The 20,101-nt window shown below is 43.1% G+C and overlaps 1 protein-coding gene across 3 annotated transcripts in view; it reads right to left on the minus strand.

Moving 5' to 3' along the window:
• Sema6d (semaphorin 6D) overlaps nt 1-20,101 on the minus strand; it is a 558,098-nt gene that overhangs the window by 154,333 nt on the left and 383,664 nt on the right. The window lies entirely within an intron of this gene.

Genomic DNA, 20,101 nt, shown 5'->3' on the forward strand with positions numbered 1-20,101 from the left:
TGCCTTTTCCTCTCCTTGCCTGGTGACCAACTCCACTGCTGGACTTCCTTAGCAAGACACAGACACCCAAATTCTTGTATTAAAGGCTGGTTCCAAAAAGCTCCTACGACAGGTGCCGGAGCCAAGAGATGGAAAATGGGAGGGTGATATCAACAGGCCAAAGGTGCTAATGACAAACTCAGTTCCCACAGTGTGAGGCTGACTGATGTGGATGGACTGAATTTCCTGCGCTACTCCTGCTCTATGTTCAGGACAGAGGCAGTATTCCAGGGGATGTCATGGAAATCAAAGAGAACTTCATCATGCCCGGGAGACAGAGAAGTTGAACTCTGGTTGCACTCATCCTGTTCAAGAGTCGCTGTGAATGAAGGTAGCTGTCAACAACCTTACCTAGATTTTCCACAAGTGAACTTGACTGGTGTCATTTCTAGAGGCCCCTGGCTTAATGCTGCTACCAAAAGGCTGTGATGAGGAGTTATTCTTCACCCAACATCAGTCTGCTCAATCCATTGCTGGATGTTTGGTCCTATTGAGTCAGCCTTGTCAGTGGATCCCTTAAATGCTTCCTCACTGCCAGAATGTTCTGAGTTACTGCTCCTATGGAGAGCAACCACTAGCTTTCACAGTTTCTGCAAATGAGGGGTAGAGTTTGAAAATGCCTAATGCATTTGCTCTCCTAGGACTCTTCACGGATATAAAGATATTGGTAAGTATTGCTGCAGAGCCTCTGGGTGTAGACTGAATTGCATCCACTCAACATGCAAAGACCACAGAAGAGCAGATGTGGAGCCGAGATCCCAGTGACCATCTGCTATCTGTTCTGCACAGAATGGCAAGGACAGGGCACACGGTGTGAGACCTTAATGCTTCTCATTCTCTAGGGCACAGGGACATCCAGGAGCTTCCAAAACTGTGAAGTGAGATGATCTGAGGCTGGAAGATGTCACACTCCACGACTCCCAGAAATTGCCCATAGTCTCAGTGGGTCTCCATGAAGCACAGCTGCTCTCTGCTCAGGTTCGGAGTTCCTTGCCAAGGCAGACTGAAAAGTGAGTCATCTTTGCTGATTCACTGGGCTTATGGATTTAGCTAATTCAGCTAAAATGTGAAAAACATGTCCTGGGGGAAGAATTTGGACTAGTAGAGCTTGTAACACCCACGTGTCCATTTCTGATCCCGACTGTGGTTTACATTTGGCAACCCTTGTGTACTATTTGGCAAACATGGGAACCGCTATCTCAGATGCAGAGGAGGGAGCATTTTGGATTTAACCGGTGAGGTTCTCACCTGCTTTCTTAGCTGGTAAATGAGCATATGCGAATGTGTGTTCCCCCAGTGGACATCTGAGAAACTGCTGTATAGAACTGAGACAGGCTAGGTCAGCTCTAGGATAATCTTTACCATTGGCTGTAAACTAGCAAGGACACACAATCCTATTTCCAGGACTTTATTGGCCGGTTGTATGAACCAAATGGGTGTTACACCATATCATACATGAATACTCCCTCTTAGTCACACAACATTTGCCGTGGCCTGGGACTCCTCATGCTGTGGTTTGGATATGGCTTGACAGTGACACCTAAGAGTTAGAAGATTGGCCCCAGGTGAGGTAATATTGAGAGGCAGGAAACGTGTTAAGATGTGGGCTTGATGGGAGGTCATCTGGTTCCTGGGGTGGGCCCTTAGAACAGAGGAATATGGTACTGGGCTTTAGCTCCTTGAGAGCCAGTTATTATCGAGTGGCCTGATCACCGAGCTCCTTTGGCTTTCTGTCCTACTGTGCATTTATCCCTCTAAATAGCCATCAGGTTTAAGTCTCTCTCACAGGTGTGTTGTGAAGCCACAAAGGGGTTTGTCATTAATGGTCTAATAGGTGGGGCTTCCTGACCTTGAACTGTCACCCTCCAAAACTGTAGGCTAAATAAACCTGTTATCTATATAAAGTACCCAGCATTAGATATCTTGTAATAGTAACAGAAAAGGAACTAAGATGTCAAACTGGATGATTAAGCATTTACCCTGAAGTCATACTAGAATTTGATCTGCCTCAGTTTTCCCTTGCCATGCCATGGGTAGCCAAAACACATTCTTCTGAATTACCTGAATCCCAAGGTTAAACCAACAGACCAACACGGTTACTATAAATTAACTTTTGAAGAAATAAAAGGTAACTAGAGGGGAAGTACACATGCTCTCAACCTGCCTCTGATTTATTGCCTGTAGTGTCCGTCAGAGCACGGGGCACTGATACGATGATGAAGTGCCAGCACGGCTGGCTGATTTGCTTTTGAAAAATAACCGAGGACCTGATCAATAAGGAACAAGAGGCTGAGTGTTCATCTTCATTTTTAAACCTTAAATATTAGTTACTCTGTCCCCTCTCCCCCCAGACTCCAAGAAGTCTCCATTGTCTTGATACTGAGAATAGAGTAAGCTGAGTGCAGACGAGTTGAAGGTGATAATGCCCATTCCTCTGCCTCCAGAGGTGTGAAAAGCCCTGCTACAGCCCCTTCCCCGGGGATGCTTCTTACCAAGCATGCTCAGGGATTAGAAGCTTGTACCCACTAAAGCAATCCCAAGACGTTTACAGCACTTGTGCCGGGTAGGTAGGCACATGGCCTTGACTTTATGAAGTTGTCCTTCAGGGAGCTGGTGCGTGAACTGATGACGTTAGTAGAACCTTAGAATCTCAGTAGAAGATGAGTGTCACAACTGTCACTTGTTGGAAGTGCACCTCAAGTCCTGGGGTTGAGTGCTGCATGATGATCAGGGTCTCACAGCCAACCCTGTCCTAAGATGCACCATGTTCGACCTACCTGGGTCAGCTAGTCTAACAGGAACAGAACTTGGAGACACAACGTATACAAGTAATAAAAATCTAAGTGTCGGAATGCCTGCAAAGAAGAAATGTTTGTGACCTTTGGATTTTTCAGGCCAATTAAAAAGGACAGGTGGTTAATCTTTATCATTTTTATTTTTAAATGAGAATGTCATATAAATACTGTAGCCCCATCTAATTTAATCTTCTTTTTTTATTTTAAAGGTTCATATTTAGTATAAAGAGCAGTTAAGTCTGTGTGTCTTAGAATTAGTAAGCAGTTAAGTCACGAGGACAAGAGTAATAGTAATGACACACACTCTTGCCCTTTACCCTAAGATGCTGATCAATGAAAGGCTGAAAGTCTTGAATCCTACCTTTGACACAGTGGTTCTCACCCTTCCTCATGCTGCGACCCTTTAATATAGTTCTTCATGTTGTGGTGACCCCCAACTATAAAATTGTTTTGTTGCTACCTCATAACTGTAATTTTGCTAATGTTATGCTTCATAAGGTAAATATCTGATATGAAGGATATCTGATATTTGAAAGAGGTCACAATCCACAGGTTGAGAACCACTGCTCTCACAACTTCCCTGGTGGTTCTTGTACTAGTCAGCTGACCACATTTCAAGGCATACCATTGAAGAGAAGAAAACCAGGTTAGTTAACACTCACTATCTTGTGTGTTACACTTGTTTTATATTGGACCAGGTGACTCGTCCTCATACCTGGTCTCTGGCCTTCAGACCAGTGGTCATCTGGTATACCCCAATCTCATTCACTGATTTCAAAGCACATGCCATCCAAGGATTGAACAATGCCACCCAACCGCAGAACTCCAAGTCAAGTTTTGAGGATGGATGTAACGTTCTCTTCTGTTTTTTTCACTAACAGACAAGGCAAGTTAACTTGGGGACAAGCAGAGAAGAGCTCATCAGCACAAAGGACCAGGGTATGGATACGGCTGTCTAGCTTAACTGATAGCTAGCGTACGTTTCCTCAGTGGTTGGCTCTCTTCCCAGGAGGAAAAACCACCTGGCCTGAGGACCTGACTACATACTGCATCTCTTAAGCTTCAGATGTCCATTACGGCCACAAAGACATACTCCTGAATTCAACTTCAGAAATGTAGCCTTTATGTCAGCCCTGGAAGGGGATTCAAACAGATGGCAGTTGGTTATTTACTTTATATCAGGCCATCTTATATCTTTTTAATCTTAGTGCAACCCTAAAATGAAGTGTTTATTAGCCTCACTTTGTAGATGAAGAAATTGATATTCACATGCCACCAGCTTGCCCAGCACTTCCTCAGAAGCAAGGCAGAGCAGCGGCAATGTACCAAACACTTAGAGGTTATTCTCGCTCTGCTAGGTTCCTCTTCCTGCCCTTTCTAACAGAGAGGTGGCAGAGGTCAAACGTGAAGCTAAATACAGACTGGAGATTAACTCGACTATTTCTATAATAGGAAAAACACACAAAATCCCTACAGCCACATCACAGAAGAGTGACCCAATTAATTCAGTGAGGAGATCAGCCGCATTGATCGGCTGAAGTGTGGAGAGGACAATGCGGCTCATTGATTGAATGTTTTACTTTGCAGAGGCTTGTATAGACATAGCTGCAGGCAAGTCTCTTCCGAAAGGGTTGCCATGACACCAGCCAATGGGTCTCCTCCCCTTGACTCCCCCTGCTTGCTAGGAAAGGCCTGGCAGAGCCTCCTTGGTCAGAGGTCTGCTTGCCCAGGTCACTATCAGAGTTCCATTTTGGGATCTGATGGCTTTTCAAACAAATGGCTTGTCTTTTAGGACAGCCTTATTTCAATTACTAAGTTCCTCTTGACTCCTTACATTTACAAATTGCTATCTATGTCCCCTTTGTTAACAATCCAAGCACAGAAGGAGAGGCCTTGGTGACACCCCCATTGTAGAGAGGAGGGATTAGTGTGCATCGAGGCCCAGGTCACCGAACAGGCTACACTTGGGACCAGAATTGTCTCTCCGAATTTAAACATGGCCTTCATGAGGATACATCAGTGAAGATGCATCAACCTTGAGAAGCAACTCATTTAAGGAACCATAGACAGAGATTGGAACAAACACATTTCATAGGTAGCAAATGGGTGTGCAGTGAGATCTTGGCATGGCAGAAAAGAACTCAAGGAGAAGAAGAGGTTGAGAGCACCTCCCCGCTCCTTAATAGCTGGTCCTCCACAATTTAGGGCAGTGTTCCACGTGTTTACTGGATGACCAAGGTCAGTATCTAGCTCAGCCTTCAGAGGAAAATATCATCCCACTTTGCCGATGAAAAACTGAATCTCTCCAATTGGTAACAGATGGTGAACAGCCCTGGAATGGAAACCAAGGAAACTATATCTCTGCGGGGTGCATTTAGGCACTGTGTTAAATGATCCTCAGCAAATGAAACACTTTACTTCTTTATGAAGAGGGCAAACACACACATATTTATATAAACATACACATGTACATATGCATATATATAATCTACATGTATGTATACATCATATACATATGCATTTGCCTATACATGTAAACCAGATCAAAACAAAAGTCAAACCTCCATTTTACTCTGTCCTTCAAACTATCTCTATTACAGTGTTGCATGTAAAATGCATACAATGATTTGTCCATGGCAGCTTTGGAAAAGTTTCTACTGACTTCCAAAGAGGTAGCAAATGTATGAATTTCACACAATACAGAACAAAACTCAGCCCCATTAGCAGGCACCTGCTGCTCCTGCTGTCCCACCCCATCCCCAGCTGAGTTCACTGCTCCAAGTCCTTTGCCTAAACTTACCTGAGACTAGAAATTCAGGTGGAGAAGCATGCATTCCCAGCTAGGCTGCTTCTCAGCAGCTTCTTCAGCTGCTGCAGCTGACTGGATTGGAAATGCTTCTACGCACACACACCACAGTGCCTTCCAGTGCCAATGCTGTGTTGGGAGGTGAGGGGCATGGACTTTGACTACCATATTTGGTGAGACTATCAGAAGGCTGAAGTTGGGTGTCTTTTATTTCTGATGGCTCCTTTCCTACCATAGAAGCTTCCAATAGGTAGAAAGCACACACAATACTTTTCCTCGCCAAATCTCACTGGCATATAATCTAGCCACACAAATATATACTCACTATTAAGTCCCTAACTGTGCTTTCTTCTTTTTTCAGATACAATGACATACAGTCAATACCTCTCAAACTTTTTTTTAATGATCTTTTTAAGCATCTAGCATGAAAACATAGTCAAACAGAACAATGGAAATAGATTTTTTTTCAGTCAAGGTCTACATACTTGAGAAAATTATTGAAAGGTAGTGAGATTAAGGAAATAATTAACTCATAATGAGCTTGTTCCTTAATAGACTGTGGTTGGGCTATCTTAGGACATGGAGAAAAAGCATCTGTCAAATATATTGAACCAATACTAGTAAAACAATGGCCAAATATTGACAAACAATGGTTGGATCATTAGTGAAATATTATATTACCCAATAACAAGATCAAACCTAAGAGATAGATATTGCTATTATCTTGACCCCATTTTGTAGAGGAGGACAAAGACTCTAATAGAGAATTGTCAAGCTCTCATACCCCAAGTACTGGGATGCATACAAGGGCCTGGGTTCCTGGACCTTGTACTTTAATGTATAGGCATATAGACCGCAAGAGTATCTACAAGGAGTGTTGGGTACTTGTGTTGTACTAGGTGGTTGATGTGTGTATATCGATACCTAGGAAGACCAGAAGGGCTACAAGAACAGATTATAAAGGAGAGTGGACAGGATGGAGGCAGCAACGAAATCACTGCTTAGATGTGGGTTAAGCCAGGGTCTGGTTCACTCAAGACAGGAAGATGTGCTAACTTAGAGGAGAAAAGACGCAGCTGCCGAAAGTTAAATAAGAAAAACCCTCAGGTTCTTGCTTTTGGGAAGCAGCTAACTGCATGGCCCGAGCAACAGTGGCCATGCTGACCTGACTGAACTGTAGACAGGGAAGCTGTCCATCATGACTCAGCTATTGTGAATGTGTGCACTGATTCTTAGTAGCCCAGGGAAGCTTGGTTGTTCCTAGGTTATAAGGCCCATGTGTGTTTCCCCTGAATCCAGTCACTCCGAGCTGCACAGCTATGAACTAGCCAGCATTTAAAAAGAGAAATTAAAGCCGGAGATGAAAAGACTTAACTGGCACTTAGTAGAGATGGTGCCGATTAATACTAATTGCACTTTCAAATAGTCCCCGAATAGTAACATCCATTTCAAAGCCAGAGCTGTGGTTGGCTATGGTGGTGCCTTTCTTCATTTTCAGTCCTCAGGAGTCAGAGGCGGGGCTCTGTGAGTTGGAAGTGAACTTGATCCACATAGTGTGTTCAAGGCTGGCCAAGGCTATATAGTCAGACCCTGTCTCAAACCAAACCAAACCAAACCAAACCAAACCAAACCAAACCAAACCAAACCAAACCAAAAACAGAGTTGGGAGGTACTCCTAACACAAACATCTTTATTTACAGCTTGGTTTATAAGCCTCATGATGAGTGTTGCTTATCTCACTCATTTTCCAGCCTTAAATCTGCACCACAAGGGTGGCTTTTGTTAACTCCCTTAAGAGGAATTGCAAGCTCTCCAAAGGAGACCTTGACCATTTTGTTCCAGGTTGTATTCTGGGCATCTAGGCAGCCCATCTGATACGTGAAAGAGCATAAACCACATCTGATGAGGAATGAATCACACATTGAATAAAATGCTGCTAGGAATGCAGATAAAATTCCACGTATTTCCCAGAGAGGCAATGAACTTTCCTCCCCCATGAGTTGAAGGGATAGGACAGATGACTTGAGGTGTAATCTGCTTAAACTGAAAGAGTATATGGGATCAGGAAAACCTTCTCAGTGCTGTGCCTAGAAGCAGTGGTTAACTGTATGATGCATAATCCCATTTGTGTGTGTGTCTGTGTGTTTGCATAGGTTTGTGTGCACATGTACTGTGTGTTACTGTCCTCTTTGATCACCCTCTGCTTTACCTTCTGAGAAAGGGCTTTCCCTGATCCTGGAGCTCACTGATCTTCCCGGGCCGGTGGGCTAGTGATTTTTACATCTAGTTCCATCTCCCTCCTCACCTAGTGCTAGACTTACAGATTAATGTCAGTGAACCAGATTGGATACTGAGTATAAGAACTCAGGTCCTCATGCTTGCACGGCAGAAGTTTTACTCTCTGAGCCATTCTCCAGCTTTCCACACGTACATTTCTAAAGTTCCTAGACTTCAGAATAGTTAATTGTGTTCATTCTCTTAGAAGCAGTGTGCGTGTGGGATATTTGTATTGTGGGCTTCAGTGACCTAATGCCCATTGTGTTCTTTTCATAAGCACATTTACAATTATTTTAAAACATGTTCAACATTTAAAACTCTGTTGCTCTGGACGGGCAGCTGTAAAAGCTGTACTTTTACACACCTGTGCTTACACAGCAGCGCTTACACACCCTGAAGTTGCCAAGAGAATAGTGGTGTGCTTTCTCTGCATTTATAAGAAGTAAATTATTTCTCAATCTTAGTCATCCAGAATAAATCAAGGAGATAAAAAAAAACACTGTGTTGTCTTAGTCACTGCTCTATTGCTGTGAAGAGATGCTATGACCAAGGCAACTCTCATCAAGAAAGCATTTAATCGGAGACATAGGATTTCAGAGATTTATCATTATCTCATGGTGGGGAGCATGGCAGCATGCAGGCAGGTGCTGGGACAGTAGCTGAAGGTTCTATGTCCTGATCCATACATAGGCAAAAAGAAAGGAGAGATAGAGATAGAGAGGGGAACTAGGCCTGTTGTGGGCTTTTGATACTTCAAAGCCCACCCCCCAGTGACACACTTCCTCCAACTCCTAATCCTTATAATCCTTTCAAACAGTTTTACTCCCTGGTGGTTTATATTCAGATATATAAGCCTATGGGGGGGCGTGCCAATCTTTTTTTTTTTTTTTTTTTTTTTTTTTTTTAGTTCTATTTAAACCACTATAGGAGCCATTGAATCGTCTGAATAATTTTATTAAGGATCTGAGTTAAAAGACAATATCCTTCACTTACAAGAACTTTCCGTGGATGGTTGTTTTCTGACACAAGTCTAAAAAACACTTCCAAAGGCACAAAGGCAGACACAATGCAAGGGACAGACCAAAGGACTAGGAGACAACCAGACATTGTAACAAAGATCCAGTGACTTAGCGAAATACACACACACACACACACACACACACACACAGGAACACAGGCTTCCACAAACTTGGTTCTCCCAGAATCATTTTGGATAAGGGTTGTCTATATCTCAACAGTTTTTAACAGTACTTACTCCTCAGGGCAATAATTTATTGTGTTAACCTTGCCTTCAGAGGAAAAGCTAGTAGATTTCTTCTGCTCAGTCAAGCAGGGGCCTGGTGATTGCAGCACAAACACAATGCATTCTCAGAATTGCTTGTTTTCTAACTGGACTCTTTTGTCTTAATCACTTGGGCCCTAAGGTTTGTTCCCCATACACCTTCAGGCTCATTTCTTTAGAGGAACCAATCACATATCCCAACATGCAAAGAGATATGACCCCAGGAACAACATGAAAAGGGTAGCAGTTTGAGCTTAAGTTTGCAACTTATACTATTTTCTCAAAACTGCCTCAGTCTGATGTCTGATAACCAGCCTGCGGCTCAGCAGAGGAGTCTACTTCCCCAAACACAATCACCAGAACTTAAGAAGAGCTCCAGCCCAAAGCTCTTCCCATGGTCCTTTCACCTCTTCGTGCTCTCACTCTGCTTTAATCTTACATTTGATGTTCCCCAGACTGCACAGACCCCTCTCAAATGTTGCCTCCGTGCCCTGGCTTAATCAAACTTACAGTTTTCTAAGACATGGCTTCAAGGTACACTTCTGTTAGCTTTCACCCTAGAGACTCTTGGGATGCTCTTCCCTTCCCTGTGAACTTCACCGCTTTTCAAGTCCTCTGCCTCAGCAATGCAAACAATTACCACATGTCTTAATTACCTGAGTCGTTATAGTAAGAGTTTCTTTCTATATGACATCTCATTTTTCTTCCTCAAATTAAAACGTCGTCAGAAGAAATATGGACATTGTAGGAAAGCATGTTTAAAAATCTTGGTAATTACAACATTTTACATGTGTAAACACACTTTTTATTATGTTGTGTATAGTCTTAGAACCTTATCTCACACTGCTGTTTAAGATTGGACATCTTCTGTATCACCAAAAATTTACTGAGGGGTCCTATATTGATTTTTTAAAGTAAAATATACTCTTCCATTATCAAATCATTCCTTGATTATCAGAGATTTGTAATGTAAAAGTTACCATTCAGCTAAAAGACTGATAACGACTTAATATCTTTATTATTATTACATTTTATTTTTATTAATTACAGTTTATTCCCTTTGTATCCCGCCTGTAGCTCCCTTCCTCTTCCCCTCCCAATCCCACCCATTATCTTATTGGTTCTAGACATCCTTTGTAAGTGTGTGTGTGTGTGTGTGTGTGTGTGTGTTTGGATGTGAATGTATGTTTTTGTATGAGTATGTGAGCACTTGGGTATGTGTGCATGTGTGGGTTCTTTGTATGCATATGAGTAGGGGGTATAGTGTGTGAGAATGTATGTGGGTGTAAGAGTGTGTGTGATATACAAGTTGTGTGTGTGTATGTGCATGAGTTTAATGAGTGTACAATGTGTATGAATGTGTGTGGGTATGTGGGTGTGTGGGTCTATGAGTGTATGTGTGAAGGTGGGGATGAATAAGTTGATCAATTATACCTAAATTAACAACTGGACCCTTTGCTCTTGCTCCTATAATGATGGGAATCCACATACTTTCATTCATGGGCACCACATACTTTCAGAAAGATGACAGGCCCTCCATCACCTGTGTATTTTTTTCTATATAAAAACATATGCTCTGAACAATTTTAATTGCCTTGAACTTTTTGAATTGTCATTTAGTGCATAATCATTCATAAAATAACTCAGTGAGCAAATTAAAATTTTGGAAACAAAGATTTACTCTGGTTTGACTTCAGAGGGTTTAGTTTGTGGCCAGTTTGTCCTATGTGTGTGTGTGTGTATGTGTGTGTGTGTGTGAGTGTATCAGACACACATACACACATACACACACACACACACACACACACACACACAGAGAGAGAGAGAGAGAGAGAGAGAGAGAGAGAGAGAGAGAGAGAGAATTTGCATATGGGTGTATGTATGAGTGTTTGTGTACACCAGGGCAGAACACCCCAGCTTGGTCAAGGAGCACTGTCTATTTCCCTGCAGCCCAGTGTGGTAGAGGAGTGCTGTCTTTTTCCTGTCTACTTCCTGGCATATAGCAAGCAAAGAGAGGAATGCTCAGGAAAGAGGTTAGGGAAACATACAGTCACGAAGGACGTGTTCCCTGTAACTAACTCCCCTCAGTTAGGCCCAGTGCCAATCTTTCCTCATCTCGCCATCACATTGTCATGTGACAATCCGCCAATGGGCTCCATCTCACCTTTCTTCACAGCTTCTGTGGTCTGTCTTTGGCAGCACACTAAGCTATGCCTTTGGGTAGGCATTGCCTAAGCCAACGGAACTGGCAACCAGGAGCAGCTACCTCAGACCAGTCCACTCAGCAGTGGATGACAGGGGCTTGTTTCTTTTCATTTCCTGGGCTTGCTGCTCTGGAAAGAACAAGGCTGGGTGTTCCTGGGTTTTTATCAATTCTGTTCTCAGCATTAGGAAAATAAGTCAAGGAAGGGAATCTTCCTTAATATTTTAGCACTGAGTACTCCTACTTACTATATATCAAACGTTTTAGAAAAAAAAAAAGGTAACAAGAAGAAGTTATTATGTCATAAATTAGGCAATGCAGCTGGGAACGAAGCAGGATTCCTTAGGAAGATTGAAACACCCTCCATGTATACCTCTGTGGACAGGGCTTTTCCTGAGCCTCAGTTTGTTACTCATTACCACTAAGGCTCAGACAGCTCTGTAAATATTTAGCACAGTCACAATGGGCTATAAAAAAAGCGTTTATTCTTATGAAATCTCATTTTCCCCCCTTAGGAATGGGGTGCGGTGAAAGACAAATCTACTGTGGGAAGTCAGCTAAAGCTGGGCATATGTGTGGCAGTTACATGGTGATTGGAGGGGGCTACTAGGGCTAGGGAGGAGGAAAGGCGAGGTACTGACCACTCGCCCAGGAAGAAGTTGCTCTAGGAGGAAGAGGCTCCAGTGAGGTCATCTCGCTCATGAGAGCTGTTTGGGTGTTGTGAGGGGTACAGGATCAGCCTCCTGTATGGTGGCTGGGACTAGGGGATTAATTAGCCTATGATGCGATCATTAGGACTTCAGTCATGTTTCGGCCTCAGGTGTCCTGGAAACATGGCTAGATCCCAGGGGAAGGCGTCACTGGAAGAATAGATTTGAAAGAACTTATAGTAAGTTAAAAAAAATCACTGGAAGCCAAGAAAATTAGCCTAGGCTGGCCCAGGACTTGTTATATAGCTGGGGATGACCTCCATGCCAGGTCCTCTGTCCTCTGCCTTCTAAACTCTGGAACTAGAGGCATACTTAACACAACCAGTCCAGCCTTTGTTTTTTATTGTTGTTGTTTGTTGAGTCAAGCCCTCACATATGAAGATTTCGCTAGCCTGGAGAGCTCACTGTATAGAGTAAGCTTGGCTTGAACTCATAAAGATTCTGTTGGTACGACCAGAATTCTGGGAGTAAAGGCATGAACCAACACACCCAGCCTCCGTGCCTCGTTTGATTTGATGTGTGGGGCTGAACCTGGACCTTCATCCATACCAGTTGACAGAAAAAAAATGTCCGAGACTGAGTAGTTCAGAAAGAGCATGAATTTATTTTCTCAAGATCAAGGTTCCAGCATTTGGCCCTTTAGCTACAAAAGCAGAAAGGCAAGCTCCCACAGCCCTGCCTCACGGATTTCTGCCGAGCACAAGGGAGCAGTCTGTGTCCTGGTCACCTCTCACATCTCTTAAGTCAATGTTTCGGGATCACTCTTCCCCCTGGACCGAGCCATGTTTCCAGGATAAGGAAGGAGGTAGGGCATGACACTGGGTTAATTGGTTACAGGTATTTAGATTTAGTAAGTCCTACAATTTGCATATCACATGTACTGGCTGCTTTAGTGTAGAAAGACTTAAATTTTAAATAAATTTCAGAAGCAGTGAAGTTCAAAGAACTCCTTTGGTGTCAATTAAGAGCTGCAAAAATTCTTTCAAATGTCTAAAGGGGATGCTCCATGGAGAGGCAGCTTAAGCCAACAGAGTTGGAAGGAGCTGGGAGAATGCCTCTGAAGAGGTTCTGTTTCTTCTCTTTTAACTGGTGAATTTGTGAATCAAATTTTTACTTCATGCCCAGTTCCAAATGCCCAGGAACATGATGGCAATAGCCACTAGGGAACCCTGTCTTTTGTCTGTTTTGTCTAGAGGACTTGAGTGTCTTCCTCTGTTACGGCCCTTTGCCTTTTGTTCTTTGAGGCAGGGTTTCTCACTGACTCGGAAGCCCCCTGTTCCAGTTAAGATGACTGAGCAATGAGATCCTGGGGTCTGCCTGCCCCTCTACTGCCCCATTGCTGGGGTTACAAGTGCACGTGGCTAAGCTTAGCTGTCACGTGGAGATTGGAGCTCAGACCATCCTCTTGCTTTCACAGCAAGCACTCTTACCCACAGTCATCTCCCCAGACCCAAGGGGTCTTAAAGTTATTGGGGATGGACTATGAAGGTACATGTAGACATATAGGTGTGTTCACAAACCTTGTGGCTACTCCGGTTTATGTGTCACATGACTCCAGCTAGCATGATTAAAGTAGCCATCTCAACATCCCATGCCTGTCAGTCCATGAAAATTCACAGTATTATTTTAAAATACTGCACTGAGGGTTGATGGGAGCTTGACAAATATGCAAGGAACAAATCAAATGCCAAACTATCTGCCCATTCTTTTTATTAATTAAAAAAAAAATATAGACCCTAGAAGAGCAAAAGCGTAGTATCCCTTAGTATCACAAGGAGTAAGTTATTCTATGATGACTTTCTGATGACACATAGCTTTTTGTTGGAGGAGACACTTAGAGATTATAATGGAACTCAAGGGAAACAGCTCAGACTCAGTGCGCACAGTTCATTCAGTTGTACTGGAAGCACTAAGATGATGTAATGCTAGCAGGTAGGACTCAGGCGCCAAACTCTTCGTGAATGTGGACACACAGAGAAGTTACATGAAGGGACTTCTACGATTTGTAAGTAATACCCATGTACTGGAAATAATAACATATATGTGCACACCTAAAACTGAGAGAGCTCTGTTCGATGCTTGTGAGTTCTTGACAACTTGCTCCTTTGAAATAAATCCTGAAAGAAATAAGGGGAAAGTAAAACAGATGCTGCCTCACTCTCTTTCCTGATAGTAGTTGGTGGTGTTGCAATTTGAACAGATATCTCATAAATTTGGTATTGTAGAATTGTTCCCTGCTCTTCAGAAGAGGTAAAGAAGGCATTCATTTTTCTCACATTCGTTTACAGATGAACATTCCACTCTGCAGGGAAAGCCACCCCTTGCACAGGAATGAGCCTAGTTCTTTGTCTCTAAACCGTCACCTATTATCTAGGAAAGATAATTGCCAGTGACCAAGCACGAGGAAGCCAGTTCATGGATTAGTGACTTGTGGCCTATAGACAAAGTCATCTGAGCACAATTGCTGTGATAATCTTTAAGGAAATGGCAGGGAATCCATGTCTTCTCCCCCTTGGCACACAGGGGAACCTTTCCAGGCTTTGTTTACATGTAAACTGGAGAAGTTCTAAATAACCTTGAGGGTAGAGAAAATACTACATTCTCTGAGGCCAAATTATAACAGCCAAAGAGTCCTGAAAAGGGAATAAAATGGAGAAAAGAGACAGAAAAACAGCAGCCAGAGAAATGCTTGGCAGAAGCCCCCCATATGCTTGCCACTGCCCTAGACTTCTGCCTGTCTGCAGAATGATCTCTTATGCACCAGCTTCTCCCTTCAGACATTCGTGATCCCTTTCCAGATCTTCATTAATACTTAGCAGGTCAAAAAGTGTGATGTCAATGTGCCCACCCACACACCCCGTCCTGCATCTACAAGGCTCAAAAGCACAGAGTAGGTCATCTGTAAGACACGCTGTGTGGAAGTGACATCCTGTTGGCTCTGTCCTACTCAATGAAAATGTTTTCCCCAGAACCTTAGCACTTTTCTTCTAAGTCAGAAGTACTTCCACTCCAAACACACTACATGCTTATTTGTTTTAAATAAAAGATAGGCAGATGTTTATTTATGACAACAGACGAATACTGTACCAAGCTCTCAGTGGAGTAGGCAGATAGAAAGGAACAACGATTCAAGTGCTTTAGAATTCAAATGGCTGCTGCTGCTAGCTTTACGTATAACCTTGGTACAGTCACTTACCTTAAGAGGCCTTAGTTTATCTCAAGTAAAGAGAGTAGGGAATGGCTAAGATTGCTCATTAATTGCATGCCCTGTGTGGGGTCTGACCATACAATCAGTTCTAAAGCACCATGCAGTAGAAACCATTATGGGTATCCATTAGAGTTTGTAGTGATGGAATGTTTGGGGGGATCAGGTACCATTTAACATCCAGTAGGACCCACTTGTTCTCAGAGAGACCATTCCAGGATCCAAGAGGCATGTGGCATTACAAATAGTACCAATATATCCTATACATAAAATCTTTTGAGGAAGCTTAATTGATAAATTAGGTACCAAAAGAGATCAACAACAATGTTTTAGGTCTTAGATACTTCATCATACAATTGCTTTGGTTTCCTTATAAAATTGAAAATAATCTGCCCCTCCCCTTTTTGCTTAAAAGAAGCTCTTCCCAGGTTCTTCTGTCCTTGAATTCCCCATCAGCCTCTGCTCTTGTGCTTTGGGGATATTATTAAGTAAATGAGAATTACTTGAAGACAAGCACTGCAGTAAATAGACAGTTGATCTAAAAGCTCAGCAGGCTGCTGACTGATTAACAGGAGGGTAGTTCCTATGTGGTGGATTCGCTGGGCTAAACACATGCTGGACAAAGAAGCAACCCACATCCTGGCTGAATTACAGCAGGAGAGCAGAAGAGGTTATCATTTTACTCAGACTAGGGCAGTTTAATGTTATGACTGACTCATTCCTGCAGTTTTCCAGTCAGTAATTTTAGACCTTGGTTGACTATTGATATATGGAATTAATGGAAAATAAAAATAGGCTATGGTAGTAAAGGGGATGAAAACTACTGTCATATATATATTATATATATGCTTTCTTACCCCATAAATTGACTTTTCTCAGGCTCTTGACCTCAGTGGAAACACAGGGCTCCCTTTTTACCCTGTACCCCTGTCTTATCTCTCTCCTATGTGTATGTGTGGGCATATTTGCACATGAAGTAAAAATGGTGGAGGATGACTCTGGGGACATGAGAGACATTGAGATCAAAATCTGTCCTCAATCTTTTTACTATCCCCTTTTTTGAAGCTGGACCTGCTACTGAATCTGAAACTCACCGATTGGCTGGATTTACTGGCCAGTGGGCCCCAGCATCTTCCCATCTTTGTCCTTCAGTAGAGTGCATAAACACACACATGGCCTTACCAGAGGGCTGGGGACCGGAACTCAGGTCCTCAGGCTTACATAGCAAGCATTTTACAGAATGAGCCATCTCCCCAGGCCAAGACCTTTTAAAAGGATCACACCACCTGGTGTTTCCTTAGACGTGTGGCGATCTCAGCACCAGCAGACACGCTGCATGTCAACTCTTTGCTTTAGATATTATGTCCTTTACAACTTTGCAGGAGCATGTCAGGGGCCAGGCCTGTGCCTCCTGATTCTCTCATTGACAGGGATAGCTTGAGAAGTCTCAGTGGGACACAGTTAGACCCGAGGGCTCCAGTGTAGGATCCTGAGCAGGCTTGTCTTTCCGTAGCTCACACATTCAGGTATCGTTTCAAGAATGTAATCAGAGAGCATGCTGTCCTCTAGCTAAGAGTTCACATTTTTATTGTGTTTAAACCTTACTCAGGAGGATACCAGATTTGCGAGAAACATTTAAAAAGAAAGGAAGAAATTTCATGGTTAGAGATAGAGCCATCTTTCTAGGCTTCTGCTTCTTGGTTTCATGTCTTTGTAGCTTCTTCCTTCAACACGCCAGGCTTAGGCTGTGTGCCCACAAGATGCAGCAGAAGTGATGGTTATATTCCACTAAAGATACTATAGCATTATGAAATAAGAAGAGAGATATCTTGGTTTTGTTCCAGAACCTGACACAGATTCTTGGAAGCTCCTGGCTTCTCAGGGAAGCCAACTCTTAAAAAAAAAATGTCCTTTAATATGAGAATAGCCTTATTTTCACTCTCTTTCCCTCCACTTGGATCATCATCTGCTCAGCCCATAGGGAGCATTCTGCCCCTTTTTCCCAGGGTGCCCTCTGTGGTTAGAATTCATCCCTTTTCTAGACTAATTGGGTCCTGAGTATTTACTCCATAAATGAAATTTCTTCCAGCGTAATGAGACAAGTTTTAGCATGCCCCAGAAAACCTCGTGATAAGGATTAGTGTTCAGCAAGCAAGAACTTGGCTTGTTGGTCCAGAGCTTGGTACTTTTAGCCACACTTTCAATCTTCAGAAAGAGTGAGCAGCTGGAGATTACATTACTAACTGCTGATCAATGATCTATTAAATCATACTGATGTGCCAAAATATCTATTAAACAAAACCTGGGCAATGAGGGCTCATGAGGTTGCAGGTAGATGCTTATTGGCGGTGTTGGGGAATGGTCGAATGGGAAGGTACCGGAGAGCTCCTTCCTTGGCCTTCATACCACCTTCCACCTCTCCACTTGTTCCCAGCAGTAAATAAAGCACTTCACACTTTCTGTGATTTTGACAAATTGCTGAAGGGACAAGCCGGGCTGAGGGGAGGGGCATGGTATTTACTCTCTGAAGCTCAGTGCTTCCTGTGTGGCTTCTGAAGCCGGCCTAGTCGTATAGGTCTGACTGCTCACCCTGAAGTTTATGTTGGCTCTGTGAGCTGGCATCAGAATTGAAATAATCAGTCAGCCAGCTGGTGTCAGAGAACAGAGTGATTGAGCATAACACCTTCTTTGTTGCTTTCGGTCTCTTCTATATTCTCTTTCACTCAGATCGCATACTGTGGGGAAGGCAGATGGCATGTTCTGAGGACACTTGAGTAGCCTGTGTGCTGGTCCATGCATGAGGAATTGAGCTGTTGTCACCAGCCTTCACAGTGAGCGACTGTGGAGGGTTTTCCCTCTAGTTCCATCAAGGACACTTCATTTCCCTCCTGAGGCTGCACAGCCCTGTGATTTTCTTCTGCTGACCTTCGGAAACAATGTACTTCTCTCCTGCTTACTTAATGTTAGAGTGAGTGATAAACAACAGTTAAAAAAAATCTCACCATTGCTGAGGATTGAACCCAGGGCTTTGCCCGTGCTGAGCAAACATTTCCTCCTCGGGACTACATCCCAAACCCAAGGAACGCGTCTTATAGCCAGTATTGTCTTGCAGCCTGTTAAAGGCCCTATCATCAAATCCATCCAGTTCTCTCTAAAATCAGAGTTTTAGAAAAGATTTAAAGACCACACCCTCTGAACTCAAGATAAACCTGGACACTTTTTGAGTGTATGTTGCACATTAATAGAATTCCAAATATTCACAACTATGCACACAGTCTCATCCTGGGCCAAGTGCCAGTATACCCGGGGCAATTATCTTCTTTTGACTGGAGATATTAGAGAACTTCTCCCTAGTTCTCTGTAAAGGAGAAGACAGGTTCCCTCTACTGCTTTCAAGAAGTAGCTGAAGACTTTCTAGGTTCTATTTCTGCATAAGGTTATATGACCAGATAGATTCCTGACTCCTTTTAGGAATGACATTCTGCAGCAGCAACTTCAGCAAAACTTCTGCACGTGAAGTCGATACTCACAGAGGTGTAGGAAATGTCTCCTCCATCTTTAAAGCAAATTAACTTCCTTCCTGATCTTTATACTATTACGCAGATAAGAAACTTAATCTTAGTTTTCATGGAGGTTCCTCTCTTCCCCCTTTCATGTAGCTTTCACTGAGTTCTTTAACCCACCTCCTGCTTCCAGGTCATGGTCATAGTCTCAGACGTTGCCAAAACACCAGGATGCAAATGGTATCTTTGTGAAAGCTGAGGTAGAGGTGTAGCCACTTGAGAGAGTGCATGTCTAGTTAGAAAAGGACTGGAGAGATGGACGGTCCCATGGTTAACAATGACCTCTGCTCTTGCAGGGAATGGCTCAGATATGGGTTACCAGCACCCTTATCAGATGACTCACAACCATCCCTAACTCCATCTCCAGGTGCTAGGACACCCTCATCTGCAGGCACACCCACATACAGATAATACGTCTTTCTTTAAAAGTTAGGAAAAAAAAAAAAAAAAGAAACCGAAAAAAATGAGAGTAATTTGGCTACAGTGGTTAACTTCAATTGTCAACCTGATGAGATTGGGACAAAACTAAGAGATCATTTAAAACACAGTCCTGTGTAACACTACAGGGGTTCCCGGGGCGGAGTGACTAGGAGGGCACCATGGCATAGGCTGAGACACCATGGGAAGGAGAAAGTTTCAATCATATACACACAGACACACATTAAGAGCAGCCTCTCTCTCTGTCTGCCTCTGTCTCTGTCTTTTGCTCTCTCTCTCTGGACACCTTAATGTGAACTGTCATGCACTAATGATCTAAAACCATGAGACAGAAATGAACCTTTTTTTTTTTTTCACTTAGGTTGTCTCTCTTGGGTATTTGCTACAGCAACAAAGGGTCTGACAGCCACGGCCTGCAGACTCATCAGCACTCAGGGAAACAGAAGTCATAACCGGGAGAATGAAATGCGCTTTAGGAACCCCCTTTCAGGGGCAAGGGGGAACTTTAAGATTGAAGGGGAGACAAGAGCCAGTGTGCTTAACAGCAAAAGAGCCCATTGGTTAGAAATGAGAAGCTGACCATTAAATGCAAAACGTAAAAGTCTGCAATTATTTGATCTCTTTCCACTCACCTATTTTCTCAATATTATCTGTTTTGTGAACGGAAGAATTTCAAACCATGAAAATCCTTAAAATCCACACTCATACCCTTATCTGCGATCCTGGATTTAGTCAGAGAGGAAATGCTGCTTTCGGCTCCCTAGAGCTGGTTACCCCGTTTAA

Source organism: Meriones unguiculatus, chromosome 18 (assembly GCF_030254825.1).
Source record: "Meriones unguiculatus strain TT.TT164.6M chromosome 18, Bangor_MerUng_6.1, whole genome shotgun sequence".
Lineage (NCBI taxonomy): Eukaryota > Metazoa > Chordata > Mammalia > Rodentia > Muridae > Meriones > Meriones unguiculatus.